At 37.1% G+C, this 27,784-nt stretch overlaps 1 protein-coding gene, 2 long non-coding RNA genes and 1 pseudogene across 4 annotated transcripts in view; 2 read left to right on the forward strand and 2 right to left on the reverse strand.

The window, feature by feature from the left end:
* The window catches only part of PDE3B (phosphodiesterase 3B), a 160,166-nt gene that overhangs the window by 63,615 nt on the left and 68,767 nt on the right, over window positions 1-27,784 (forward strand). The window lies entirely within an intron of this gene.
* On the reverse strand, window positions 14,104-14,201 carry LOC114501224 (annotated as a pseudogene).
* On the forward strand, window positions 15,379-19,847 carry LOC118501303. The gene is made up of 2 exons (XR_004903930.1): window positions 15,379-16,470; window positions 16,722-19,847. It is a non-coding gene; the product is annotated as an uncharacterized LOC118501303 (long non-coding RNA).
* On the reverse strand, window positions 17,084-27,580 carry LOC118501304. Its single transcript, XR_004903931.1, has 3 exons — window positions 27,571-27,580; window positions 27,231-27,240; window positions 17,084-17,364 (listed from the first exon to the last, which is right to left on the reverse strand). It is a non-coding gene; the product is annotated as an uncharacterized LOC118501304 (long non-coding RNA).

The raw sequence follows: 27,784 nt of genomic DNA on the forward strand, positions 1-27,784 counted from the left end.
TAAGCCTGTAATGATACAAATTTCCCTCGTATTACTGCTTTCACTGCATCCCAGAAGTTTGATATGTCATATTGTCATGCTTATTTGTCTCTCTATCTTTTAATCTCACCTTTTATTTATACTTTGACCCAGTCATTTTTTAGTAGTAGGTTGTTTAATCTCCACGTTTGTGAGTTTTTTTTACTTTGTTTTTGCAGTTGATTTCTAATTTCAAAGCATATGGTCAGAAAATATGCTTGGTATGATTTCAGTCTTCTTTAATTTGTTGAGGCTAGTTTTTTGACCTAGCATATGGTCTGTCCTTGAGGATATTCCATGTACACTGGAGAAGAATGTATAATCTGATGTTCTAGTATGAAAGGCTCTGTAAAATATCAGTTATGTTCATTTGGTCTAATGTCTCATTTAAGGCTATTTCTTTATTGATATTCTGTTTGGATGATCTTTCTTGAGCTGTCAAAGGAGTATTTAGTCCCCTACTATGATTGTGTTTCTGTCAGTGTCTCCCTTTAGTTATTAGTTGCTTTATATATTTTGATGCTCCCTGATTGGGTACATATATTGAGAAATATTATGTCTTCTTGATGTAATGTCCCCTTTATCATTATGAAGCGTTCATCTGTGTCTCTTGTTAACTTTGTTGTCTTGAAATCAATTTTGTCAGATCATAAGCATGGCTACACTTGCTGTTCTGTGGATGTTATTTGTTTGGAGAGTCATTTTCCACTTTTCACTTTGAGTCTGTCTTTACCTTTGCAGCTTACATGTGTCTCCTGAAGGAAGCATATGGTTGGGTTTTGTTTTTGATGCAGTCTACTACTATGTGCCTTTTTATTGGTAAATTCAATTCATTTATATTTAAGGTAATTATTATTTTTTTAAGATTTTATTTATTTATTTTTAGAGAAGGAAGGGGGGGGGAGAGAGAGAGAGAGAGGGAGGGAGGGAGAGGGAGAGGGAGAGAAAGAAAGAAACATTAATGTGCGGTTGCTGGGGGTCATGGCCTGCAACCCAGGCACGTACCCTGACTGGGAATTGAACCTGCGACACTTTGGTAGCCAGGGCTTATTTAAGGTAATTATTGATGTATGAGGGTTTCCTATAGCCATTTTATCTTCTGTGTTCTGGTAGCTTTGTGCCTCCAATGGTTGTGTTTCTTATTTTTTCTTTTAAAAGATTTTATTTATTTATTTTTAAGGACAGGGGAAGGGAGGGAGAAAGAACAGGAGAGAAACATCAATGTGCGGTTGCCTTGCGTGTGTTGCCCACTGGGGACCTGGCACTCAACCCAGGCATGTGCCCTGACTAGCAATCTAACCAGTGAGCGTTTGGTTCGCAGGTGGATGCTCAATCCACTGAGCCACAACAGCCAGGGCTGTTTTTGAACTTTTTGTAGCAGAATCAAAAAATAAGTTTATAAATATGGAAATGGTTTATAAAATCAATTTTAAAATTTCCTCATGTTCATTATTGTTTTTCTTTGCTGCAATGTTAAATCAGCTGTTAAAATATTTAATAAATAAGCCCTGACTGGTGTAGCTCAGTGGATTGAGCGTGGGCTGTGAACCAAAGTGTCGCAGGTTCAATTCCCAGTCAGGGTACATGCCTGGGTTGCAGGCCATGAGCCCCAGCAACCACACATTGATGTTTCTCTCTCTATCTCCCTTCCTTCCTTCTCTAAAAATAAATAAATAAAATCTTTAAAAAAATAAAATGTACATAAAGCCTTAAATCATTACTTTTCTGGGAAAACTGAAGCAGGCACTGGAGATTTTTAAAATTCCATTCGATGTTAGAGGGGTAAATGATGTTTTGCTTTGGAAGTTAGAAAACAAATATTATAAAAAGTTTATTCAACACAATAAAATCTTATTGGCTTATTTGTTTTTGAACAAGATAGATTGTTGAAAGCTTGTGTTTTAGTAACTTCCTATTTAGGTTGTGGTAAATAACATACAACTGTTTTCTTTTACAACAGTTTTTATAAACAAAGACACAGACAAAGTAATATGGGCTGTGGGATGGGACTTGACTTAGGCAAAGATTTCAAAAAGCATTTTATGGCATAGAGGGATGGTTCATTTTTCATGAATTATTTGTTTCTTTCTGAGTTGCATGGGTATTTATGAAAATTTTATTTTATTTTTTCCTTGATAATTTGATCATCTAATTTTATGGCTAGTTTCTTTGACACTTTAATTCTAATGGTAACTATTCCTTAAGTTTTTAAAAACAAACACAATTCAAGAGGACTCATTATTAACATCATAATAAAAAATAATGCTAACATGTATATTATCTCATTTGATCTGAAAAGCCTGAGTATAAAGTACAATTATTATTAATACCTTTTTATAGAGGACATTACTTTAAGAACTCTGCAGTTAGTCCTTGGGAAAAATGGACAGTGTTTGGAATGTGAGAAGCCAGACCCCAACTTACATACTTTATACATACAGGTTTTTGTATATGACAGTATTCCTGATACATTTTCTATTTTTAGGTCTCCTCACTCTCAATCACTATTTTATTTAATAACATTATCTTTTGTGTCTGCTTAGACTCAAACTCGCTAGGCATCATTGACAATACACTTCTGTCCTCCCTTACTCCCTCCCAAGCCAGGACATTGCAGTCTAGAAAAGACAATTTCTGTAATATTTCTACTATTATCTGTTATTATTTTGAGCTCAGGGCTGAGATTTAAAATTTCCTGAATGAGAAGAACCACCCTTAACCATTACTATTAAATACTGAATGACTTTGGAAATTAGCTTATAATATTTCTTAATTCAACCCAAAATTATAAGGAATAATAATGCTCAAATGCAGTATTTATACTGTGGCTAAAGTCATTTCGATGGCAATGAAATGTTATTTGAACCACAAATAATGTCAAGCTGCTTTACTTCACATGTTGTCAAAAGTTAAAACAGGAAGTGGTACCTCCTCCCTGGCTGGTGTGGCTCAGTGGATAGAACACTGGCCTGTGAACCAAAAAGTTTGCTGGTTTAATTCCCAGTCAGGGCCCATGTCTGGGTTGCAAGCCAGGTCCCTAGTTGGAGGCATGTGAGAAGCAACTGATCACTGATTTCTTACACATTGATGTTTCTCTCCTGTTCTTTCTCCTTCCCTTTCCCTCTCTCTAAAAGTAAATAAATAAAATCTTTTTTAAAAATTCAGATCTCTTTTCTTACACAAATTTGTGGTAGGTATATAACCTAGATCAAGGAATAGTTTTAGTAGTGTTTTTTTCAGAACTCAGTGCAAGTAAAGGATTTTCCACATTTCACATTCATTTAACTGTGCTGTCAGTGTACTTCCAAGTAACCTTCAGTTGGAATGGATTATCTGCAATATAATAATATGCCAGTATGCAAAAACCAAGAAAAGAATCTAATATAGTTCTATAAATTCCTTTCAAATGATAGATATGCTCCATTAAAATCAATGCTTGTGGACTGGTATCAGTATTTGGTAATCTCATTACAAATGAGTATTATAGATGAATACTGATTTTGATGATAGAGAACACCAACTTTGAATCCCAATTAAATGAAATGCCTCTCCTCCCAAAATAATTCAGTTTTTCTCACTGGCAGATTTTATAAAAATTTATACTCACCAATATTATAGTTATACCCACTATTTATTTTGTTAACAGAACTGTGGAAATATATTTGTCTTTTGTTACAGAAATAGTTATATATAGAATCCTTGATTTTGCTTCTTGGTCTACAAGATCTGAAATATTTACTGCCTGGCCCTTTACATAAAGTCTGCCAATCCTGAGCTAAACAATTGTTCATTTGTTTTTGTAGATCCCATGCTTATCAAACACAAAGAAATAAATTTTAAAAAAGATTTTATTTATTTATTTTTAGAGAGGGAAGGGAGGGAGAAAGAGAGAGAGAGAGGGAGGGAGAGAGAGAGAGAAAGAAACATCAATGTGCGGTTGCTGGGGGCCGTGGCCTGCAATCCAGGTATGTGGCCCGACTGGGAATTGAACATGCGACACTGGTTCGCAGCCCGCGCTCAATGCACTGAGCTACGCCAGCCAAGGCGAAATAAAATTTTTTTGATGGAGTTTCAATTATTAGCAGAGAAAAAATACTTCTACATGATTCCTTGAATAGACTTTAGGGTGACCATTTAATCCAACTTACTCTAATTCCTTATTTTACAATGAAGAATTCAGTTTAGTGGAAACTAGTCATTGGTAGAAATGAAAATAGAACTTTATTTGTATGCAAGTGTTTAGGCTGAATGCTAAGGATGATAAAGAAGAAATGTAAGAAACTGTCCTTATCATCAAGGGAAATTATAATATAGTTGAGTAGTGTGTCGGTTAGCGTTCTAGCAAAAAATAAATGGCACACTAAAATGGAGTAACTGAAAATCATTTGATAAAGGACTGTTTATAAAGTATGAAGAGAGTTAAGGTAAATAACCCTTATTACCACTTGAGGCCCAAAGAGACAAAGGGTATATGAAGAAGCTGTAGGAGAGGAAAGCTATATAGCTTTTCAGTAGAGGAATCCAACTGCTGTCAACCTATGCTGTTTGGGAAGGAGTTGATACCCCCACCTATAAATACCTCATTCTGTTCTGCCCTCTCATCTCCTGCTGATGCCTCCTATTGTCACCCCTCCCAACCAAAAAGCCAGCAATACATGGTAACATATTCAACGTGTGAGCAAACTAGAAAATGTATTTTAGACAATAGCATATCAACACATAAGATACCATTTTATAAGCATTTTTGTAGTGCTTGACATTGTTTCGAAAACATTATTATTTTATCTTTATGATAAACTTGATGATGGTGCATTCTCTCCTACACTGACATCTGGAACAAAGGTAGTTCAGCCATGGTATTGTAAATTGGTAGACCACTTACTTCTTCCACTGCATCAAGTTGTTCTACTCTCTAATAGGAGCAGATGCTGTTGTAAGTGGCTAAGAATGCAAATTCAGCAGGAGGCCACGTACTTAGAGCTAGGAAGGCAAATAGTGTATTGCAATTATTTGTCATTAGAAAATTCATTTTTATATTTTTGTAAACTTTTTTCTATAGGATGAAAGAGACTTATATGGTAGATTCTCAGCATAATAATTCATTGTGAATATTTCCAATATTCACAATATTATCTTTAAAATTAACAGACTTTGTAGTTAGACCACAGTTTGAATTCTGGGTCTGCCACTCACTTGCCATGTAGACATGGGCAAGTTATTAATACTTAGTCTCTCTTAGGCATAGTTAACTATAAAAATAAAGACAACCACAGGTCTTAAGTGAGATAGAGGCATAGAGTATGCTTTCAATAAATATTAGCTATTTTTGATAGTATTAGTAGACTCCATGAGTGAAATTTCATATTTACAAAATAAGACAAGTACTAGTTATAGTTAATTCATTCTACAGGTGTTTATTGGCCAATTTTTATATGCTAGGCACTCACTTTGCTTCATGCTGGGATCACAAGGAACAAATCAGACCTTGTTCTCCTGGACGCTGAAGGTGCATAATTTGCATTTGATTTGTATTAATGATTTGTGAATTAGTAAATAGTCTCTGTACTGACATACATGTTGCCAAGCTAATTGCCTGTTTATCTATCCTCATTCACCATCACCATACCAAAACAGCTAGGTCAGTTTATTTTTTAATAGCTGTATAGTCAATAATTAGTACAACTTATCACTGTGCTAGACTCACTGATCTCATCAGGAAAACACTAGGTTGTATGCATTTGTCCCATAATAAATGAGCAGCCATTCATTTTGGGGGCAGGCGGGGGGGAGACTCAAGTTAAAAATAGAAGTATTTTTTAAATTCTACCAACATATTGACCATTGACAGACTTTTATGTAACCATCTGGTTTCCTTTTCTATACCGTTTGGAGCTATTAATGGTAACTGTTTTTGTGTAGCACTGTCAGAAAGTGTACTGTTTGGGGATATAATTTATTCCACACTGAACAGTAGGTTACTTTTTTTAGTTTAGACATATTGACTCTAAACAGACAACCAAATATTTCTCCGGAAAAATGGGTTTATTTTGTAAGAACAAAGAATCACAGTTCAGGTCATGTGGCCTAATGCACGAGTTCCTAGAAACAAAGGAGAGAACTCTTAAGAGGAAATTGGGAGAACTAAACATTCTTCCTGTTGGTCTCTGTGGTGGATGTAGGGCATGAGAGCTCCCCCTTCTGGCTTACTGAGTTCATTTTAAATGAGGTTTCTGTTTATTTTTACAGACAGACTCTCCACAGGTTACTTGAGGCTTGCTTAATCCAGGTCACATTATAACAGTTAATTTATTTTTAAAAATTCCTACATTTTTACTGTTTTATACCTGGACTATTTTTACTATTTTATACATGGAAATACCTACATTGTAAAGATTTTCTTAAAATGTAAATTCATCTCTATATTTAAATTTTATTGAAAAAAGTAATTTTTCTTTTTTCTTTTTTTTTGAAAAAAGTAATTTTTCTTATGCAAAGCGGAAAACTTTTAGTACTCTTACCCCCTCTCCATAAGTTTAGAATACTATGATGATCCTTGGAATCTGAATTTTTTAAATTGAGGTTCTTTTTTTTCCCATTTTCAAATCAAGTCACTTTGGGACTAGTATCTTATGTTTGCTTAATTTTAAGCTTAGATGCCATGACAAAACTTATTTACTCAACTAATGCCTAGCAGTGTCAAACACATACTGCTGGCAACTTGAATTTCTGTCTGTCCAATAAATATCCTGAATAAAAAATGGTAAATTTTTATTTTGAAAGAAAAAAGAACAACTTTGTAAATGTACATTGATTTTGTAAGGTTTTTCTTGGTTAATTAAAATGTACCTTGATGCTTTTGTAATTTTTTAAATATTAGTATCTCTTAAATTTAATATTCAGTTCTAAAATAAAGGTAGGTTAAGAGACTAGTAAATGTATCTCTCTTCAGATTATGAGACTGACATGCTGCCTACTGTGCTAAGAGGATGGACACCTTTGTATCTCTCTTAAATACTTAAAATTTTATCCATGGAAAGTTGTTTAACTTCACACAAAGTGATAAAATATTCTTAATATGCCAGTGCTACTTTCTTATATAGTCCTTTTTTGTATGAAATGTCTTTTATTATTTGGAGATGTAGTCATTGGTAGAATCAGAGTTCTTTGTTTATGGTCCAGAATCTTTACCATATTAGCAATGCACTTCTTCCTATTGAATAAACTAATTTATGCTTTTTTTTTAATGAAAGTAACAGCTACTACAAAGAAAGTTGCAGTTCCTACTTTCAAAACTTTATTATTTAAATAATACTTTCTCTGTGGTCTTTAAGTATTTCTTCTGCTGTTTTTGTTGTTGTTTTGGGAGAGGGTAAGGAGAGAGAGAAGGAGACAGACTTGAGAGAGAAGCAATCTTTTGTTGCCTTTGGCACACACCCTCAGACACACCAGCCAGGGCTGTCTTCTGTTTTAAGAGGTCAGATACATTGACTGAGATTAAGTAAAAGGAAATAGAAAATAAGAACCAAGGGAAATAAAATAGTGTTTAAATCAGATATATAAACTGATAATCAGTATTATTTTTTTTTATAGATGTTCCCCCTTCAAACCGTCCCCTGCCGTTTTGAGGGGGACTTGATTAGGGAGATACTCAGATGTGACTTTGGAAAGATGAGTTGGTAGAATTATAAAAGGTAATCAGAGAAAGATGTTTATATTTTCTTTGAAGAGACTTGTCTCACTGAAAACAATTCCTTTGTTTTATGTGAATGTCTGCCTACAGGTAGCTTTTTAATTGAGTGGTTAGGTACACAGGGAAGAAAGAGCAGGAAAATCATATCATTACTGGGGTCCTTGTTTTCTTAATCAAATGAGAAGATTGGAATTGTGGGCTTCTAAATTCCCTTCAGCTCAAATATAGTCTATTTGTCACAGAATAAGATGATACAAATTATTAGGAAAATTTATTGGAAGCTGTTGTTGAAAGTGATTCAGGCTTGATATGACAAAAATGTGAAAATATAGTAAGATAAAGTCAGAAATATCTAAATTGAATTAGACTGATATAGGGAATAGAGAGAAATTTAAAAAATGAGTCATTTATTCATTTAACAGGTAACCTAAAATTCATTGTATGTAAAGGTAATCCTGATTTCACAGCATGACTGAAGACTGAGTGTAATAATATCGGGTAAATAAGTTTGCCAGAATTAAGGGAGCCTCCCCGTTTTAAAGTATGTTTTATTTTATTTTATTTATAGTTGCAATTGAGTCAGCTATTTGAGGACACCAAAAGACAGAGACTTAGAGTAAAGGGATCACACTCACCATTTGTTGTCTTTGAAATTCATGACCCAGACACTATTTAGATATTACCTACAGGGCTTTCCAGCCTTGTTCATAGGTGGATTGGACAGAACCTATGTTTGAAGATGGGTAACTTCAGCCATTCAGAATAGTCCTGGGTACATCGCTGACACTGGCAGTGCTAATAATGATCAAAGGTCAGGTGTGGATGGGGGATAGACTGCAGAGGGTTATCAAAGCTAAAACCTGGACCTGAGCCCTTCTAGGTTTTCCTAGAAGAGTGTTCTTAACTCTCTTCAGGTACTCCTCTTGGGGCAGAGATTAAAAATTAATGATGAAATACACTTAAAATCTCTGCTCATGGTGAAATATTCTCCATTGTATTATTTAGGAATATAAAGGTCATGTGTCTTTGTAAACACATTAGAGAGATGTAGAGATAACAAAACATCAGAATTTGTAAACAAAGGGATTTCCAGCAGAGAATTTTCATGTTCTTTTCACCTTCAATATATATACCTAAAGATATTACATCAGTAAATCTGGCTTTGGTTGTCTCATTATTCTTAAACCTAAAGTGTAACTTATCTGCTCCCCCCAATAAATGAAAAAGTGCAATCAGGGAAGAAATATATATTGTATTTGCTTTGTTAGGTAGAAGGTATGGCCCCAGGACCAGCTAGTTCCTTTGTTTTACTTGAATGTCAGTGTGATTTGTGGATCTTTTAGTTTGGTGAGCTTTTTAGCATTTGGAAACCTGGGCTCTGGCATCAGTCTACCTGAGTTATTGTATTTATGGATGGGGTGTCTCAGGTTTTGTTCATAAGGCTATAATTTTTTGTTAATCTCAAATCTCCCCAGAGGGACCCTGTCTGGTGATCTTCTGGTTTTCTTTCCAGACCTGGAGTCAAGTTTGTATCATGTTCCTGTTAGTGATACGAGGAGGCTTTTTTTTCTCTCTTTTGGTCTTGTTCATAAACCATGCTTAGAATTCTACTGTATTTATCAGGATATTCCTCATGCAACCTTGAATTATTCAAGTGTTTCAGTGAGGTGTTTTAAATATTAGCTATTATAAATTTTATCTCTTGCTTAAATTATACTGAAAATTATATTGTAATTTAAGAGGAAAGCATTTTATTTGAGGTAAGAGAAAACTAGAAAAATATTTTTAAAGGCTTACAATCCCAATTTCTTATTTTTGGCACTTCCATGTGAGAATATATATCTCTTGGTGAGAATGTAGAGTCTGCCACAGATGGAGGTAAAATTTAGCTCATCCATAGACCAGAGAAACTAGTTGAGGCCTGGGCCAAGATATATATCCAGAAAAACAAAGGAGATCTAGAAGAGATGTTAGTAGGTAAAACTTGAAAACATCTCAAGACAGTAAGAGATTAAGTACACTAGTAAAATGAAGGCAATTTAATATACATAGAAAATGGTTCTCTGTGCCTGAATTCCCTTAGCATACTAATTAGACCATTTAAAATGGTTCTTAAACTATTAAGGTTTTTTAAAAAAAGGTAGGTATTTTGTGAAATTTTGCAACATAAAATGATAAAAATCTTGTAAGAGCTAATGGATGAAAACTTTCTTCAATACTTTTTTTTTCAATTATAGTTGACATACAGTATTATATTAGTTTCAGCTGTACACTCCAGTGATTAAACATTATAAAACTAATTGAAAATCCCTATAAATCTCCCACTCATCTGACATCATAAAGAGTTATTAGGTTATTATGGATTATATTCCCTATGCTGCACTTTACATCCCCATGACTTTTCTACAACTACCAATTTAAACTTTAAATCCCTTCACCTTTTTAATCCATTCCCCCAACTCCCCTCTGGCAACCATTAAAATGTTCTATGAGTCTGTTTCTGTTCTGATTGTTTTTTTTATTTATTTTTACATTCAATTGTTGACTTGCCATTTTATTGTTCATATTTTTTAATATTTTTAATATTTTAAAAAATGTTTTTAAAGAGACCCTTCAGCATTTTCATGTAATCCTGGTTTGGTGATAATGAACTTCTGTAGCTTTTTCTTGGCTGGGAAGCTCTTTGTATGTCCTTTGATTCTAAATGATAGCTTTGCTGGGAGGAATAATTGTGATTGTAAGTCCTTGCTTTTCATCACCTTGAATTATTTCTTGCCATTCCCTTCTGGCCAGAAAAGTTTCTGTGGACAAATCACCTGACAGTCTTATGGGAGGCTCCCTTTTAGGTAATAACTTCTTGCTCTTCTTTTGGCATCCACATAATGTGAATGTTGGTTCACTTGAGTGTTCCCAGAGGATCCTTACACTATCTTCATATTTTTGGATTCTTTTTTTTTTTCCTGTTCTAATGGTTTTTTTTTTTTTTTGATTGTTTTGTTTTTGCTTCCTCATATACCACATCTCTGATTTGATTCTTGGCATCATCACTCTACTGTTTATTTCCTGAAAATAATTCATTTTAGTTAACATATCCTTCATTTTTGACTATTCCTTTTTATGCTGTTGAGGTTCTCACCAAGTTTCTTGAGCATCCTTGAACCACTGTTTTGAACTATGTATCTGGTAGGTTGCCTACCTCCATTTTGGTAGGTAGTTATTTCTCTGGAGATTTTTCCTGTTCTTTCATTTGGGACATGTTTCTTTGTGTCTGCATTTTGGCTGCTTCCCTGTGTTTGTTTTTATGTATTAGGTATAGCTGCTATGTCTCCAGGACTTGGTAGAGTGGCCTTGTGTAGTAGGGTGTAAGGCCTTGTGACACAGCCTCCCTAGTAACCTGAGCTAGACACTCCAGATGCATCTCTGTCTGGTCTGTATGAACTGTCCTGTTGTAGTTGAGCCTTGACTGCTCTTGGTATCACTGGGAAGGCTTGAACCCCCAGGCCATTTGGCCAAGGACCAGCTGTGATGGAGGTGATGCTGTGAAGCAGGAATTGCTTCAGTGAGGCTTTGGTGCTCACCAAGTCTGCTCCTTGAGTGTTTCACTTGTGGAGGTGGGAGGGTTGTAATACAGCATGGTTTAAAGTTGTCCACTGGATGCATTGGCTCTGGGGACTTCTGGGAGGTGCAAAGTCAGCCACTGCTGGTGCCCAGCCTGGGGCCACTTAGCAAGAGATAGACAGTAGGCAGAGTCCAGATGCTGCTAGTTGGAGAGATTTTGGAAATTCCAAAGCATGAGGCAAGACAGGCCATTTCATATGGAAAAAGTACTGGAAATGGCATGGATGGGCCTACAAGTTGTGTGGGAACTACCAAGACAAGGCAGACAGTGTGAGCCAGTTTGATTGAGACTCAGATACAGTGTCTGCCTGCTGGGTGTGTATGTGGGGAGGGCCTCCCCCCGCGCGCCCCCCCCCCCCCCCCCCCGTTCTCATTTTGTTACCAGGTAATTCAGTTTTTCCCCATATATCCCTAGTTTCTCTCAAGCTGCTGTGTTAGCACCGGAGCTCAGAGGGAGTAAGTCTGTGTGCAGGCCCTTTGAAAGGAACTGCCTGGGACTCCAGGAGCCTCTATGTCTCCCTTAGCCTCAATCCCTGCTGAGTTTTACAGCCTGAAGTTATGGGGACTTGTCTTCTTGGCACTAAATGCCAGGCTGGGTTTTTTGGTGTGGGTCCGGGACTCTTTGCTTCTCAAGGCACAACTCTACAGCCAAGATAGCCCTCTTCATTTTAAATCACCACACTTGTGTGGGACCAGCTCCTTCAACATTTGCACCCCTCCTACCAGTCTCAATGTGGCTTCTTTAAATCCCTAGTTGTAGGACTTCCATTCAGCTAGATTTCAGGAAGTTCTGACTGATGGTTGTTCTATAGTTCAGTTGTGTTTTTGATGTGGTTGTGGGAGAATTGAAGTACCACATTTATCCATGCTGCCATCTTGACTAGAAGTCCTCTAACGCATAAACATTTTAAATGCTTATTAGCCCATTGATAGGATATAAAGATTTAAGTAATTGGTACTTGTACAGGTTAAAGCTGTACCTATTCCACAGAATGTGTGACTTTAGTATTTCATATTTCATATTCAGTGTTTCAAATGCAAAAAGAAAGCATTTTTACATTGTCCCTTTTAAATACATTGGAACCTCAGCTCTCGAACTTAATTTGTTCCAGAAGGCTGTTTGAGAAGCAATTTGTTTGAAAACCATATTTGCTTTGTTTGTTGGCTGAGAAACACGTGACTGATCATACAGGTATCAGTATAAAAGATTGTTGTATGGAGAACTGAAGTTTTCTTAGACAACCAAGGCATTTTTGTCTGTGAACAACTTGGTTGAGAACCAAATTTGTTCGAGTTGTGAGATGTTCAAGAACTGAGATTTGACTGTATCTTGTTTCTGGTTTTGAACTCTTGATAGTAAAAACCCAAACTTATATATATATATTTCAAGTGCTACTTTATAAAATCTGAATTACCAGTACAACTTTAGAAAATCACACCTGATGCAGTTTATTTCCTCTTAAACTTATTAAGAGACAGGAAGGAGAAATGAATTTTATTGGACTTTGCCTGGCATGTTCAAGGACCACCAAATAAACCAGCATTGCTATATTAGTGTCACCTTAAGAAACAATTATAGGAGAGGAGTTGGAAAATTAGTAAATACCATTCTTTTGAGGAATTTTGCTTTAAAAGGGAGCAAAAAAATGAAACTGTGGCTGGATCTCGAGAAGATGTACTTGTGAGATTTGGGATATTGCAGCATGATTATAATGTAGTGGAAGTGACGTAGTAGAGAGAGAAAATGATGATGTAGGAGAGAGGGAGAGAATTGCCAAAGAAATATCCTAAGGTAGGCCGCAGGGGATTGGATCTAGTGCATTTATAGAAATTTGGCCATTGACTAGGGCTCAGAAGGTTCACCTGTAGTATCAGAATGAAATGTAGGGAATATGGAATCATGTTTTTTTAAAGTATAACTTGGTGATTTGATAAATGAAAACAACATACTTTTCATTTTTGGAAAGGTCTTATAAAATGCATACCTAATTATCCTTTTAGCATAAGTAGAAGGGAATATAATGGGAGGGAGATAAACCTGCATTTAAATTCTAGCTCTGCAATAGACTAGCTGATATGTGATAAACTGTTACAATATCCTTGTTATTTAGGGGCCCAGGAGGAAACAGAATTCACCCCCAGGTTGTTTAAATAAAAAGATTTTGAGAAGAGTCTGCTTTGAGAAGAGGAGCAGGATTGAGGATGGATAAGATATGATTAGTCAACCATGGGAATCTGTTACTGCACCTGGGGCTGAAGGAACAGGGTGGAAATGGTGTTTTTTGATTACACAATGCTGTTTCCAGACTCATAGCTGAAGCTGTGAAGGGAAGACCATCTGTTAAGAGCTGTTGTCATGGAGAGGGGCATAGCTATTGCCAGGGACAATGATGTAGAGGTAGGGAAGCAGCAGAGAACTTGATCTCTCTCTTCCTGAAGTCCAATTTCCTGCTGTTGGCTTCCATCCTAAGGAGAAACCAACAGTATGAGAGCTCAGGGATACAGATTATATAGGGGTCAGCCTCCCTAGGGTTGAGTGAAGGTCAAATAGTAGAGCTGGGAGGCAAATACAGAATTAACTACTTAATCACTAAGCTTCAACTTCCCTGTATATAAAAAGGGGTTACTTGCAAAGTTGCTGTGATTTTACATGGCTGTCGAGCAACTGACACATTGCTAGTGCATTGTGACTAAGAGGGGGTAGCATAACTGTTAGGAATCTTTAAAGCTTTGGAAGTAGGCAGATCTGAATTTTATTTTATTTTTTTCAGAGTTCATGTCAGACAGGTAATGAATATGCCGATGTCCAAAGTTTGTTGGGGGGGGGGGCACATGTCACACAAGAGCGTGAACGCCCAGTCATCATGCTTTGAATTTCTTTTTTTGTTTTTTCGCTTACTGTTTTTTTTTTTTTTTTATAAACACACACTTTTTTTTTAAAGATTTTATTTATTTTTAGAGAGGGAAGGGAGGGAGATAGAGAGAAAGAAACATCAATGTGCGGTTGCTGGGGGTTCTGGCCTGCAACCCAGGAATGTACCCTGGATGGGAATCGAACCTGGGACACTTTCGTTCCCAGCCTGCGCTCAATCCACTGAGCTACACCAGCCAAGTGAATTTCTTTTTTGTCTCTGCCTCTTGTTAGTCATGTGATGTAGGGCAGGTCACTTCAACTTTCTTACTTACGGTTGTGCCATCTGTAAAATGCAGAAATAAGGCTTGTCACAGAGAGACCTAGGATTAAAGGAGACAAAATGTAGTGTCTACCATAGTGCCGGTACTTAGCATGCATTCTAGTCACAACCATCATCGTATTATTCGATTAATAAAAATAGTAAATGATTACAATAATCCTCGCTTATCCATGTGGGATGTGTTCCAAGATCCCCAGTGGTTGCAGTGGATAGTACCAACCCCTGTATTTACTATGTTTTTTCCTATACAGACATACCTATGATAACGTTTAATTTATAAACTAGGCATATTGAAGTTAACAATAACAATAGAATAGAAAAGCTAAATAGTATATTGTCATAAGTCCTGTGAATGCAGCACTACGTGAAATAAGGGTTACTGGAACTCAAGCACTGCAGGACTGGGACAGTTGACATGACAGACAAGATGGCTACTAAGTGACTGAATGGCGGGAAGCGTTTATGTGTGGATAAGCTGGACAAAGGGGTGAATATATGTCTTCGGTGGACCAGCATGAGATTTCATCATGTTTTAAAAAGTGTGCAACTTAAAACTTAATGAATTATTTCTGGAATTTTCTATTTAATATCCTCAGACAGTGATCGACCTCAGATGATTGAAACCATGGCTAAAGGGGGACTACTGTAGCTTCTGGAGTAATACTAGTCCCCCAATCTCCCCCAGTCTGCACCCCACCCCACCACTTTTTTTTGTTTCTCAGTTTTTGGCTGGAGCCCTCTTTTGCCATAGAGGTCAGAATTACTATTTTTTGCACTTTGCAGTATTAGGAAGTACCATTTTATTTTAACTTTGTGGCTGTTGATTTATGCTTTTGGTTTATATTAAAAAAAAATCAAAGTTAAATAGTTTTTTTCATTGGGCCTGAGTTGGAAGGCAAAGGAATACAAAAAGTTGGACATACTGAAATTCAGTATTTCATTAGCAAAGATTTGTACACAAAGCTCAAATAAAATGTCATCAAGAAATATGAGAACAGCTCTGTAAGTCTGATTTGAAGACACATATATGTTTTTCTTTTTGACTGCATAGGGAACAATGAAATAAAACCTCATTGACGTAATTGAACCTGATAACATCGCCTGGTTGTGCTGCTGATGTTTCACTGTGGTCTTGGTGGTTTTGTAGAGCTCTGTAAAGCATGTTGGACGTATAAACATTCAAACAGAAACTTTGATCATGATTCAACTTTTAACCACAAAGAAAAGCTGAATTTATATATAAAGGCTCAGTCTTGAGTTCACTTTATGAAATCAACTAAAAAATATTTTAATAGTGTGTATACCTCATGTGTTTCTTAAAGGAAATGCTGTTTTTAAAATTAGTTTTGAACAGATAACCAGTCTTTGCAAATTATATAAAAATTATATTTGAGATTAGAAGCAAATAATGGAAGCTCCTAAAAACAGCAAGTTAAAATTTCATACTTTTGTTAATGTCTTGTAGTGTAACAGAGCCATGTTTTGAGAATATAACATATCATTATAACTTTTATTTTTACTGTGATTCAAAATTCAGCTGTATTTAAATTATTTACAGGTTGTACTTTAGTATTGGGATTAAAGTTTAGATGCCTTAAACTCTGTTGACTTTGGAACAATGTATATACTTTATACTTGGAAGTAATATTTTAAAAGAGCTCTCAGATACTATTACATGGGGGAATGAATATCTTCTACTAGTGTTTCTTAAACTGTACAAATAGGTCGTGTAGGATAGGTTCATTCTATATCCAAATTCTTTTCTGTTTCTCTTAATAAAAATTATGAATTTATGACAAAAGTCAGCAAGTGTTTTTTCGCTGTTGGTAATGAATACTCACATTCAACATGGACCTGGAATTTTAAAGAGATTTCTCACTGAAGATTATTTTTAGGGCCATGTCAATAGCTAAGTTAATGGACCTTGTCATACTTTAAAAGCTTGAGAAAGTTATTTGCATTTTTAAAAAAAGATTTTATCTATTTATTTTTAGAGAGGGAAGGGAGGGAGGGAGAGAGGGAGAGGGAGAGAGAGAGGGAGAGAGAGAGAGAGAGAGAAAGAGAGAGAGAGAGAGAAACAGAAACATCAATGTGCGGTTGCTGGGGGCCGTGGCCTGCAACCCAGGCATGTGCCCTGACTGGGAATCGAACCTGCGATGCTTTGGTTCACAGCCCGCGCTCAATCCACTGAGCTACGCCAGCTAGGGCGAAAGTTATTTGCATTTTATTGAAAATACTTCTATTGTATTTGCTATTTATGCTTTTATACTTTTTTTTATATCTATATTTGCTCCATTTTTCCCTGGCACACTAAAGATATATACCCTGTGTCAGAAATTAAGTGTATTTACATTTGTGGAGTTTCCCTAACACTGTGTCATGCCCAGTGTGTGTGTGATAACTACCAGCTTGTTTTCTATGAAGAAAGTCGCCTGTAGATTTGCAGTTAGGAGATACTCATTGTTTAGCAAGGCTCTTCCTTGCTATACAGGTAACTGATTCTCTCAGAACTGATTCCAACACATGTTTTCCAGTTTCAATCATAGTTTACAAAATAATCATTAAGTAGGGAAAAATCATCTTTTTTGGTGGAGGGTTTCTCAGTGGTAGATACATAAAAGCTTGACTACTGTTCTCAGGAAGGACGGCAATAATTATGTGTATTGCACAGACACCAAGAGTGGATTCATACTAGCACATGTATTCAGCAGTAAAGTAAAATATCTTCTGGGACAGTACTCTTTTACGTTATATGCCTTTGTTCTGTGCTGTCTCAAGGTGCAACATGGTAAATACATTTTGATCTGTTCTCCTCCAGCATAATGTTTATTGCCTGACTGGTCTCTTGGCGAAATTTATCTTTTTTATAAGCTTTTGCTGTGACGAATACAGCACCCGAAGGGAACCTCTATAGGTTTTCTGTTGTTTTAGGAACAAAAACCTCAGTTTCATACAGGAATGCATTTCGTGCTTAGTCTGGAGAAATGCTATTGGTTTACCAAAAAAGTCGTTTTGTTTGAATGTATCATAAAAGTTTTCATGGGTTCCCATATTATTTGATAAACTTTCAATCCAGACAACATTCAGAAAAATATAGGATGAATGAATTGTAAGTTTAAAAAAATCCAGCTTTTAGATAGTCACTGTTGTATGTCCTGGTCATATTTTTGTTTTTATGAATTTGTATAGTATTAGCACGTCCACAGATTTGTTTGTATTCTGTGTGCACTGGAGTCTTGTTCTTGATTTAGGCTCAGCATTTATTCTGAGTTACTTATGTTACTATTTTAATAAATTTTAAGCTTTAATTTTTTGATCAGGGATATAATGTAACACATTGAAAAGAATACAAACTTAACAGACATAAATAATATTAAAATGACACACAAATACTTTAGCTAAGATGATCTATGCTCTTACAAAAGAATGCAATCCTAATGACATCAGCTTTTAAGGATATGAAGCTTATTAAGATGATTATATTTCTGTAAAAATTAATTTTTACCTTTCACGATTTTGTAATATATGTAAACAAACTCAATTTCTTTTTTTCCTCTCTAAATAGTTCAGACTCCTGAGGAACAAGAGTAATAATGGCTAATACTCCATTACTATTTCCTAATTTAAATTTTTACCTAAGTGTTAGTATTATTATGGACATTAGGCTATATTTTCATTAAGGGTTTTGCTCCTTGGGATCTCTCTCTTTATCCTGTATTACTACTAGATCTCTTACTGTCCTGGACCATTCCTGTTAAGTACAGACAAGCTCTAGGACCTGTCCTGTTAATAACAAAAAAGTATTACCCCACATTCTTTTCCAATTATTGCTCCATTTCATTGTTGCTGTTTTTGCAGCACAATTTCTCAAAAGTTTTCTCTAGTCACTATCTCTACTTTTCTACCTTCATAAATTCTTAATTTATTTAAAGCTGAGCACTTACAAAATGTAGAGACTAAGGACAGCGAACACCGTCTACCCACAACTACCACTAACTTCGAACATTACTAATGACTTTGAAGATCCCTGTATGCCACTCTCAGATCCAATTTCCTTCTCTCTTAAGATGTTCACCATGATGAATTTCTTTAGTTTCTCATGTATTTTTATTCCTAAAAATTACATTGAAATGTAGTTTTATGTTTCTAGGATTCTTCATTTATATGGTATAAAGCTGTACTTTGCATTTACTTTTACTAGATCTGTTCCACTGCATGAATATACTAGAATTTCTCCATTTTATTTTTTGGACAATTGGGTTGTATCTAGTTTTCTTGCTATTCCAAAGAGTGCGGCTATGTGTACTTGTGTTCTTGTCTCCTGGTCAAACTGTATAGCAAAGGATTAAGCTTTAGGGTTTCTCCCTTTATCTGTTGTGAATTGATGCTTTTATAAAATATACTAAAAATGTCTCAGCAATGTCAAATTTCTAACTATTTACTGTTAATTTCTGTATTTATCTTATGGTGGACAACACTTTGAGTAACACTGTGTTAAGATATATTTAGTTGCAAAATTCTTGATCATACATCTGCTTATGCAGAAAATTTTGTGTCATCAAAGTCACTAATATTCTAGTTCAAATTTCACAGAAGGCAGTCTGCAACAATTTGTGGCTGGTACTCTATCTGTTTTCAGTTCCTAAGATGCAGGAGATTTCAGATACAGGCCTGCTGGTTTTGGTAAATGTATTTTTTATCCTAGAGAAAGTGAGTGCAATTAGGAATGAGCTGCTGCTTAAGAGTTCTTTCATAGCCAGCCTAGCAAGTACAAGTGAGAGAAAACCATGATAATGGGCTGAAGAGCCAAGGAGGAGTGAATTTATAAAAGGAGATGGTCTGCAATACAAAATTCTACAGTAGAGAAGTCTAAAAAGCATTGAGAAAAAAATTGTACATAGTAAGGTTTTTAGAAACTTCTAAGAGCACAATTAAAATTGAGTGTACAATACCTCTCATGTTAGCAGCAGGTCTTGAGTAGGCAGCCTCAGAATGGTCTCAGTGCATCAGGGGAACAGAATGGTCTCAGTGCATCAGAATGCAAGCTAATGTTCTTATAAGCAAGAAACAGGACTACTTTATATTAGTGTTTTCAACCTTATTATTATTATCAACCCACTAAAGGAGCCTCTTTTAGACATTTTTTCCCTAATCATCACTACCCCCTGAGATTTTAATACCATAGACTTACAGTGTCTCTGTTGAGGTGCTATGGATTTTCAAGGGCCACAACCATTGTAATATTTTTTAAGATTTTTTTTTGTCCCCCAAGAACCAGTTTTTACCTTCTTGGGAGTTATAGAACTTCTGTTAAGAATGCATACTATTCCCTGGCTGATGTGGCTCAGTGGACTGAGCGCCAGTCTGTGAACCAAAGGGTTGCCAGTTTGATTCCCAGTCAGGGCACATGCCTGGGTTGTAGGCCAGGTCCCCAATGGGGGCACATGAGATGCAACCACACATTGATATTTCTCTCCCTCTGTCCTCCCTTCCCCTCTGTCCAAAAATAAATAAACAAATCTTTAAAAAAAATGAATGCTATGAATACAAATACGGCCTTTGGCATTAGAGTGCAAATATTGGAAACATAATAACTTAAGGGGCAAGGAAGACTCAATGTTAAGAATCTGTCCAATATATGCTTGAGTTAGCAAAACATTAGCTTCTGTTTACACTAATTGGGGAAATGAGGTATAGGCATTTGTCACTTTGATGGTACCCCTGTGAAATCATGTGGATTGGATGATTGTACAGTCAGGCCAGTTTGTAGATTCAGAATGTAAATTAGTGAGTTGATGCTTATCTCATAATTTTCAGTGACCCATCATGTGGCTCTGTCTTTACTACTGCCTATTTTGTACTTTTATTAGTGAAGTTAAGAAAATAACAGATTTACAGATACCACAATGATGAGAAGAACTGTTGCTGAGCTGAACAGGAGTTAATCCACCAGCAAACGCAAATGGAAAGAAATGTATGGGCAAGAGTTTGCAGTGGAGAAAAGAATTATTCTGACAGGTGAAGCTGTGTTCCACAAAGCTTAGCTCCCCCATGGCTTATAGACAGGCTTTATATAGAAAAACTAAAAATCATCATAAGTAAGGGGTTTGGGTAGTGGGTCTTGCTGATTGGCCAAGAGTGAGGTAAGGGCAATAAATTAATTATTTCAGGCCCTGAGGGCACCTTTGTGTCCTTTAGGCTGGTTTACTGAGGATGTGATGGGATCATTCTGCTCTAAGGGCTGGAACAAAGACACAATTTAGGCCACATTATCTTTAGCTTAATAGAGCCTGCACTTTGTGATCCTCAGTCAGAATATTGTCATTGTTTCTTGCTGCCTCAGGGGGTTAAAGATTAGTGAGTAGAAGGGCTGAATCTTAAAGGGCAAGCTGTGAAGAAACTGAATAGAGTGCTGGGATCACATATTAAATCAAAATTATACATTAAATAGGGCCCTTGGTTGTCCCCATTCTTTCATGCATTCCTCATTCTTGAGGTAAAACAGGCAATGTTCTGGCTGCTACCAGCTAATTAGGGCCCTCATTAGAGAAAGAGGAATGGACTTGTCTTGCACTCACTTGAAAGTATTTCGGAGTCCAGGTCTGAGATCTCTAGTTAGAATCACTGTTAGATTACTAGCCTTGGCAACCCTTAGGCAGAAATTACAAAGACAACAGCAACAGATTAGTATCCCAATACCACTAATACAGACATTCTCCAAGGGCCAATCAGAGAAGTGAACCAGTAGGTGAATGAATTCTGTATAGTAAAGGTCATTGACCTGATCTGTGGCTTTGTTCATGTAAGTTAATAAGTCAGAAATATTAGAGTCATAAGCTGGAATGTAAGTACAACATTCCTGTCTAATAAAGGTGCATGTTCCTTCTTGAGATGCACTTAGTATGTCTATTGCTATTAGGTTCTGTAAAACCACCTTTCTCATTGGGGCTGTTTGATTCAAAAGAATGCTTTGTCTAGGGTTATTAAGACCTGAGGATATGAACTTTGCTAAGGCCTGTATTTCTAGTTTTGCTGAGATGCCTACCTATCAGGGCAAGGATATGGAGACTGGCCATTTCTACCAAGCCATGGTCCTTGGGCATGTGGACCCCAGTCCTTGCAAATTGTTCTTTTTCAGGAAGGGTCTTACAGATCCATCCTGGCAAAGATGGGAACCCCAGAGTGCATTGCCAAATCCAGCCATTGGGGAGGTAAGGCCAAAATTAGTGCTGCAAATCCAAATTCCTCCTTTGGGTACAGAAAAGATCCCAGATGAAAAGGACTTATCTTTTCCTCCTTCGGCATCCCGAACTTTATGTATGTGCTGACAGACATTCAGGGATACCCAACCTACCTGATGAAGGGCCAGATTTGTCCTGTGTAGGAAGGGGCCATGATGGTGTGTGGAAGCCATATTCTGCACATAGCCATCCAAGGCCATCCCAGAGATGATATGTGAGAGAGACAGTAGGACAATAGTATGTTTTTAGACTAAGCCATAGACGTATGTTCTAGTTTTATCACAATCAAATGGGGGTTCCCCTGGATGTGGGCTACGAGAGAGAAGTCCTAGCTTATTTTCAGTAATTTGTTCCATCTTTCCCGGTCCATGATGTTGACTGGATATATGATTGAAGGCATTACTTCTACACTCGACATGGGCAGCAACCCACAGACCCAGCAGTGAGATGGTTATATACTTCTGTGGAAGTGACAGCCCACCAAAAGAAGGCATTGCTCGTAACAGATAGAAATTGAAACAAGTTAGGGATTAGAAACGAACATCTTGGAATTCCTCTAGTGGGTGGTCTTTATTTTGGTGAGGATCAGCTTGTGTTTTCAGATGGTTTTCTTCTGGTAGATATTCTATAGTACTCAAGGATGCTCAGGTTGAGGGGTGGTTCCTAATGGTGTCCTTGCTTGGGAGAAAGGATATGAATCTGGAACTGGCTTAACTCAGGAGTGATGGACCCAGGGCTTGATTCCTCTGAATTTAACAGAGGAATGAGTTGTTAGTAAAATCTGATCAGTTCTCACCTATTGAGGTTTAAGCTGATCATCAAGACATTTATTTTTCCAGGATTTTAAAAATGCTCAATTTTCTGGAATAAAAGTGTGTAAGGGGATGTATGTGGAGTACCTCATCTTGTTAGAAGCAATCTTAAGAATAGCAGTTAAGTCACAGAAGGACATCTGGTCACAATGGTGATGTAGGTAAACATGGCTTCCTAACTTGCACAACTACATCAAAATTACAACTCAACTGTAGAACAGCTGTCAGAAATTGAGCTGAATGGAAGTTCTATAACTATGAAATTAAAGAAGAAACCACAACAAGACTGGCTATTAGTAGTGGAGACGCAGAACAGGCTGGTCTCACACCTGTGTGGCAGATAAAACTTGGGAGTGATATCTTAGGAGCAAGGGGTCTCAGCCCCATACAGATCTCCCAGCCCAAGGTTCCAGTGCCAGGAAGATGAGTCTCTATAACTTCTGGTTGTAAAAACCACCAGGGATTGAGGCTGTCATGGACAAACTGCTAGAGGCCCAGGTAGTTCCTCTTAAAGAGTCTATGCACAGGCTTGTTCTGACTCATTCCCTGAGCTCCAGCATCCAGGCAGCAGATTGAAAGGCGGACTGGAAGATCAGAGAGACACAGAGTGACTACATTAACAACTTAAGGAGTCAGCTGCAGGCAGTAGATCCCTGGCAAAGTGGGGGCAGAGAGGACTAGAGACTTTAAGTAGAGACTGGGGATAAGGCTTTGGGGACAGAACTGATAGAGACAGCAGCCACCAGGATCCTGGTGCTGAGTCATCTCCCATACAGCAGCAGCCATCCCTCTCAGGAAGACCACTTCACTCTGAGTGGCAGCAGCCTGAGGGGACCAATAGCCCCGACCCCAGGAAGGATTCTGCCCCACCCTATGGTGCCTAAGCCTGACTGCTTAGTGTAAGAATGTCTAGATTAACAACTGAGGGAGTCAGCCACAGACAGCAGATCCCTGGAAGTCTTGAACAGGCTGTCCAAGATCAGACCAGGTCAACATCTGACATCACCAGAGGTGGATCCAGAAAGAAAAAAACAGTGGTAAACAGTAGAAGCTACCAAGATGAAATCCTCTGTGATCTTCTCTATGATGATTTGCTCTATTTTCTTTCCTGAATAGCTTTATAACATTCATTTTCTGTCCATCACATATGTACAAATTAAGTCTCTAGATTTTATACTATATTTTAATTCACATATTTTTGCCCCTCCCCTCTTTTACACTTTACCTTCTTCTTTCCTCTTTGTTTTAAATTTTGTTTTCTCTCTTGCTACAGCTTGTTTCCATTCCACATTCTTACCATTTCTCCCTCATCCAGCCTCTCAAAACCCACTTTCCTGTCAATGGTCATGTGACATCCTTTTTCCCTGATCTTAAAATACCTGTGTTCCCTCTCCACCTTTAGCAATCCTTCCTAATTTGTTGTGGACTGGGTACTTGTTGTTGTATTTTTTTCAATTTTATCTCTAGATCTTCACTAATTTTGTGTTTAAAATCTTAAATCTTACTGGTCCCCTCCTCTTTTTTTGTCTCTAATTTTTAATTTTGCCATTTCATAGCCAATTTTTTCTTTTTTTTCTTCTTTTTCTCTTTCATCCTGCCCTTTTTTCCATTCTTCTCCTTCTGTTTTCTTTTTCTATTTTTCTCAAGTTTTAATTTTTCCTGTTTTAGCCTGGTTTTTGCTCCTTACTCTTAAAAACTGTCACTGTTTTCAGATGCCATGATAGTGTACATAGAAAACGCTATAGACTTCACCAAAAAACTACTTGACCTGATAAATGAATTTGGTAAAATAGTGGGATACAAAGTCAATATTCAGAAATTGAAGGCATTTTTGTACACTAACAGCAAAGTATCAGTAACAGAAATGAGGGAAAAAAATCCCACTTCCTATAGCAACAAGAAAAATAAAGTACCTAGGTATAAACCTAGCCAAGGAGGTAAAGGACCTGTATTCAGAAAACTCCACAACACTGAAGAAAAAAATTAAGACACAAATAAATAAGTGGAAGCATATACCATATTCATGGATTAGAAGAATTAATGTCATCAAAATGTCCATACTACCCAAAGCAGTTTATAGATTCAGTGCAATCCCTATTTAAAATACCAATGACATATTTCACAGATACAGAACATTTCAAAAATTTATATGGAACCATAAACCACCCTGAATAGCCTCAGCAATTTTGAGAAGGAACAAAGTAGTTGGGATCACAGTACCTGTATGATGTCTTCAACTTTGTTCTTTCTGAAAATTGCTGTGGCTGTTAGCAATCTTTTGTGGTTCCGTATACATTTTTGGATTGTTTCTTCTAGTTCTATGAAAAAAATCATTGGTGTTTTGATAGGATTTGCATTTAACCTGTAGATTGCTTTAAGTATTATGAACATTTTACTGATGGTATAGGCTTCCATGTATTTGTATTTTCTTCAGTGTCTTACAATTTTCTGAGTACAGATCTTTTACCTTCTTGAATTTATTTTTTTCCTTTTTTAAAATATATTTTATTAATTATGCTATTACAGTTGTCCCATCCCCCCTCGGCCTTTATTCCCCTCTGTCCTGCATGCTCCCTCTCACCTGCATTTACCCCCTTTAGTTCATGTTCATGGGTCATAACATTTAAGTTCTTTGGTTCTTTGGCTTCTACATTTCCTATACTATCCTTAACCTCACCGTGTGTTTTCTACCTACCATTTATGCTACTTATTCTTTATACCTTTTCTCCCCCTCTCCCCTTTCTCCTCCTCCACTGATAATCCTCCATGTGATCTCCATTTCTGTGGTTCTATTCCTGTTCTAGTTGTTTGCTTAGTTTTTCTTTTTTTTTAGGTTCAGTTAATAGCTATGAGTTTGTTGTCATTTTAGTGTTCATATTTTTTATCTTTTTCTTAGATAAGTCCCTTTAACATTTCATATCATAAAAGCTGGGTGATGATGAACTCCTTTAACTTGACCTTATCTGAAAAGCATTTTATCTGCCCTTCCATGCTAAATGAAAGCTTTGCGGGATAGAGCAATCTGGGATGTAGGTCCTTGCCTTTCATGACTTGGAATACTTCTTTCCAGCCCCTTCTTGCCTGCAAGGTCTCTTTTGAAAAATCAGCTGACAGTCTGATGGGAACGCCTTTGTAGGTGACTGTCTCCTTTTCTCTTGCTGCTTCTAGGATTCTCTCCTTCATTTTTACCTTGGCTAATGTAATTATGATGTGCCTTGATGTGTTCCTCCTTGGGCCCAACTTCCTTGGGACTCTCTGAGCTTCCTGGACTTTCCAGAAGTCTGTTTCCTTCCCCTGATTGGGGAAGTTCTCCTTCATTATGTTTTCAAGTAAGTTTTCAATTTCTTGCTCTTCCCCTTCTCCTTCTGGCACCCCTATGATTCTGATGTTGGAATGTTTAAAGATGTCCTGGAGGTTCCTAAGCCTCTTCTCATTTTTTTGAATTCTTGTTTCTTTATTCCGTTCTGATTGAATGGTTATTTCTTCCTTCTGCTCCAAACCATTGATTTGAGTCCTGGTTTCCTTCCCTTCACTGTTGGTTCCCTGTAATTTTTTCTTTCTTTCACATAATGCAACCTTCATTGCTACCTGGGTCTTTTTTATGCTGTGGAAGTACCCAGTGAGCTCCTGAAGCATCTTGATAACCAGTGTTTTGAACTGTGTATCTGATAGGTTGGCTACCTCTTTGTCACTTAGTTGTATTTTTTCTGGAGTTTTGAACCATTCTTTCAGTTGGGCCTTTTTTGCGGGGGGGTCTTGGTGTGCCTGTTATGTAGTAAGGGGCAGAGCTTTAGGTGTTCACCAGGGCGAGGCAACCCACATTGCTGTGTTGTGACACTGTATGGGGAAGAGGGGTCCAAGAGCGAACAGTGGTGCTTGCTCCTCAGTCTGCCAGATTTTAGTAACTTCTCCCACTACCCACAAGCTAATTGGGCCCTTCTGGTGCTGATTCCCAGTGGGTGGGCTTGTGTACATTCTAGGACCCTTAGGACTCTCCAATGAACTCTCCTTTGATGTTGAGAGTCTCTCCTACTGCCATCTCAACTGAAAACAAGAGTTTTCCATCAGAAGCTTTGAGGCTTTATTTCCCTGTACTGGAACTCTGGTTTGCGAGGTCTGTCTCGATCCCCAGTTGTTCCTCTGGTTTGTCTGCACATGAATGTGGGACTGCCTGGTACACAAGCCACTGCCTCACCAGGCCCTCCACCCACCACCTTGCCATGAGTCCTCTCCACCAGGCTGCTGTTCTCCAACCCTCCTACCAGTCTGGATGAATATTTCTTCTTGATCTCCTTGGTTGTCAGGCTTCCATACACTTTGATTTTCTGTCAGTTCTGGTTTTTTGTTTTTAAATTTGTTGTTGTACTTCTTTTGGTTGGTTGAGGATGCACAGTGTATCTACTTATGCCTCCATCTTGGCCGGAAGTCTGAATTTATTCTTACGTTTGTTTTTTTTAATTGATGTAGTTGTAAATGGGATTGTTTTCTTAGTTTCCATTTCTGATAGTTCATTATTGGTATATGAAAATGCAACCAATTTCTGAATATTAATTTTGTACACTGCTATTTTACTGAGTTCATTGATCAGTTTAGTATTTTTTTGGTTGAATTTTCAGGGTTCTTTATGTACAGTATCAGGTCATCTGAAAATAGTGACAGTGTTACTTCTTCCTTTCCAATTTGGATGCCTTTTATTTCTTCTTGTCTGATCACTGTGGCTAGGACTTCCAGTACTACATTGAAAAAGAGTGGGAAAAGTGGACACTTCTGTCTTGTTCATGATCCTAAGGGAAAGTCTTTTAGTTTTGCCTTGTTTAATGTGTTTGTTAGCTATAGCTTGTTGATATATGTTCTCTCTTATTCCCACTTTGCTGAGAGTTTTTATCAAAGATAGGTGCTGTATTTTTTCAATGGCTGTCTGTCTTCTGTTGGCCAGGGCAATGAATAACAGCAATACTCTGAGGTTCCATTACTGCTTTCAGGAGATTTAACATTACATTTCTTTGCTTCCTGATGTTAAAGAACCCTCTTTTCTTCCCCACAAGTAGCCTGGTGGATATGTACCATAGGTAAATACATATTTGGAGTCAGTGTAATGTTGACTCTTACCTTTTCCAAGTTTCAAAACTCCGGTCATGGTCCGGAATTCAGCCTTCCGGGTTGAAGTACCTGTGGGCATACCTCAGCTTCCAGTGTTTCATGAAGAGTTAA

The sequence above is a fragment of the Phyllostomus discolor genome, chromosome 6, assembly GCF_004126475.2.
Source record: "Phyllostomus discolor isolate MPI-MPIP mPhyDis1 chromosome 6, mPhyDis1.pri.v3, whole genome shotgun sequence".
In the NCBI taxonomy this organism is placed as follows: domain Eukaryota; kingdom Metazoa; phylum Chordata; class Mammalia; order Chiroptera; family Phyllostomidae; genus Phyllostomus; species Phyllostomus discolor.